We start from the raw sequence: 3,236 nt of genomic DNA on the forward strand, positions 1-3,236 counted from the left end.
CAATATTAGTCTCACGTCCTTTGAAAATGGAGGTACAAGACGTGGACTGGGCTGAAGTAGATTTGATCTCCTTGACGATGCCGCCATACACGCCTCGTATTTGTAGCAACCTCTTGGCAGTCTGATGCTATTAACACATGAGAGAGAGAGAGAGAGAGAGAGAGAGAGAGAGAGAGAGAGAGAGAGAGAGAGAGAGAGAGAGATCTTGTGCCAATGAAATGGCTTCTCAGTAGGCTAGCGCCTCTAAAGCTGCTGGGTTAGTTATGCCAACGCATTTGATAGCCGATGCGCCCATGAACTTCCATGTTTCTCCCTGCACACAACACCGAAAGATCCTGCATTTGGATTCCTGAAAGTAGCTCCGTCTACTTTGATCTTAGCAAAACCTGCCGCCGGTGGTGTGCTGCGCAGGTGGGGTGCCCTTGCCGCTGCTGGAACTTGTGTCCCATGTGGTTTGATCTCACCGAGCTCCCTAATATAGCTACTGATAAAATGATGGGTCGCGTGAGGGGTCTGAATTGTGCTCATTTAACGCCTTTCTTCGGGCGTACCAGATAGCCCACAATGTCACTACGACCTTGACGAAATCATCATGTTGTAGGCTGTCAATTAATGTAAATAACCACCCTTTGGCTTCCGGTTCCCTTATGTTATCAACAGTTTCAGCAAGGTCTGGGTTCCAACGCCCATAGGCATCTCACCATATTACAGTGAAGGAGTGAGTGCTGTCATGAATCGTCCGTTCCACAAAGGCCACATGTAGACATCGTCGCCATGTTTCTGTGAGTTAGAAGATCAGCCGTGGGCAGAGATTGCTGGGCAAGCCTCCATAAGAAAATTTTAACCTTAGAAGGGACATTGGCCTTCCACATACTTGTCCATGCCTTCAACTCACTCTCCGAATTTGAAGAATCTGCTGTTTCCTCAAGCCAAGCTTCCCGGTGAGCCTTTTTTTAGGGGTTCCCGGCGAGCCTTTGTGGATACTAACATTCTTCTAAATGGATCAATTGCGCAATTAGGTAACACATACGGCCTAGTAGCACCATCGTGTCCACCGGTGCCGTTTATTACCAGCCCGGCCCACTTCCAACAAAACCCAAAGATACTCCACACAGGCGGCGGCCGGTGCGCGCGGGGGCGAGCAGGGCAGTGCCGCCGTGGCGTTCGGTTCCGGCAGCCGGCACGCGATGGCGACGCCGCTGGCCGCCCTCGCTGGAATTGAGTGATCGCCGTGTTACCGTGAGGCTGTGATCGATGTCTGCTGTGTACGGAGTACATGTTTAGTACCACATCGCCAACTTTGGCCAACGCCCCACAGCATAAAGCGCGGCGGTCGGGAGCCAGATCCACCGTGCGGCAAGCACGGTATAAAGCAACAGCCTATTGGGCTATCATTCTCTTGAGCTACCCCGACAAGGTAATTACTCTCTCTATGATATGATTCAAAGCACCGCCCATCACTTGATGGATTATCCAGACTAACCCATGGAAGCCCGTCGTCCCTGCAGGGGCGGCCTTTTTTTTTGTCTGGTTTTTTCTCCCACAACCTTGTCAACCGTCCAGTTTATCATGATGCTGGTTATTTACGCCACGCTGAGGTTGCGCAGGAATTAACATTCTGCATGTTGCATTATGCAGTAGGCAAATCCTTTTGCGAAGCTATAAACACAATACATTGTCCATTCCAAAGAGAGAGAAAAGCTGAATTGTTCATATCAAAGGCCCAGCTCAGCGCACACGCCCAGGTCCCCAAATAAGAACGTGTCAACCTCCGCCAAACCGCTCATACCCTCTTCATCGCCGCACCCGAAATATGTCTGCACATCGTCCGGGAAGCTACACCGCATTGACGAATTTCTAGGCTTCGTCTCCCGCCGCTGTGTCGTCGGTGGTGGGGGTGAGGGGGGACACGACGACGAAGACAGCGAGTTGGTGCTGATCTGGGAGGCTGCCACCCGCTCCATCATCTCCTTCAACCTGGGCGCTTTCAGCAGCGGGCCGAGCGCCGACGCCGCATGAGACGTTGGACTCGCCTGGGGCGGTTGCAACCGATCATTGACACAGCGAGGGGTGTTGAGACCGCCCGCGTCGTCAGCGTGGCAACGGTGGTGCCACTTGATGTAGCGACTGACGTCGAAGTTGGTGACAGCATTGAGGCCGCAGTGCTCGATGGCGGCGATGTCGTACGCCATGGCTGCCTCCTCCTGCGTCACTGCCACACACAAAAAATGCATATCTCAGTGGTATTGCATGGTAACAAAAAAAAAATCGTTTCACGCAAAGAAATCCCTATGAAATCGTCGGTAACTGCCAAACGCCACGATAGATCGAGTGCCCGGTCAAATGACAAGTACCAAGGTTCCCAGCAGGGAGGCATGGAGAGGGATTGGTTGGAACGTTTTGGGCAGTGGATCAGACGTGCGCGTGCGTGACTGCGTGTGGCGTGGCAAGCGCATCCTGTTGGAATGGCGCCAAATCTCTCGTGTCACTTGTTTTTGCTTGTCGCCTCCGAGGCTTAGCTGTGCTGATGGAGCTCGTGGTTGAGGAGCCCCGAGCTCCTCTGCTCCATGGCTCCACCCACAAGGAGGGACCGTGGGGTGGGAAGCTTTTTTCATTTCGAGAAAAGTCATGGCGGTTTATGGATGTCCTGTAGTTAGATCAAGGTTTAAGATTATTAGTTGTAGTATGATGCAAGTGCTGACGTGTCACTTGGTGCTGCTATTTTTTTTTTGTGGTTAACACAGGAAGGCGCTTACGGCTCTTGCCAAATCCATCTGCTTTGGCATTCAGGACATACCTGGCATCTGTTTCTTTTCTTATGATACATCTTATCCTCAAAAGATTTTGGATTTGGCCTTATGGCATCTACAAACGGATTTAGCAACTCTGATCCCTCAAACGCCCCGGGCCCTGTCGTGTCCACGGACATTGACAGGTCACGCCTCAAATTTTTCTTCTCACAACCGAACACCTCAATTAATATACCTCAAATTCATACAAACTCATGCAACTACGTAAACGATGCATTACACACATTGTCCAACTACTATATCAGGATATGTGATCGGACTACCAAAAATTGGCATGTTTAACCTACACGGACAAGGTCATGCACGGCTGCCCTTGCCCTTCCCGGCGCCCTTGCCGTCCTTCTCACAGAAGTAGCGGTCGAAGACCTAGTACGGATTGAGCCAGATCTGCTCATTGCCGGAGCTATCCGACCCGTCGTTGTCCTT

The 3,236-nt window shown here is 51.4% G+C and overlaps 1 pseudogene; it reads right to left on the bottom strand.

Annotated features, from left to right (window-relative positions):
• Positions 1 to 1,615: 1,615 nt before the first annotated feature.
• Positions 1,616 to 3,236, bottom strand: part of LOC119315320 — a 5,509-nt pseudogene continuing 3,888 nt past the window's right edge.

This window comes from Triticum dicoccoides, chromosome 6A, assembly GCF_002162155.2.
Source record: "Triticum dicoccoides isolate Atlit2015 ecotype Zavitan chromosome 6A, WEW_v2.0, whole genome shotgun sequence".
In the NCBI taxonomy this organism is placed as follows: Eukaryota; Viridiplantae; Streptophyta; class Magnoliopsida; order Poales; family Poaceae; genus Triticum; species Triticum dicoccoides.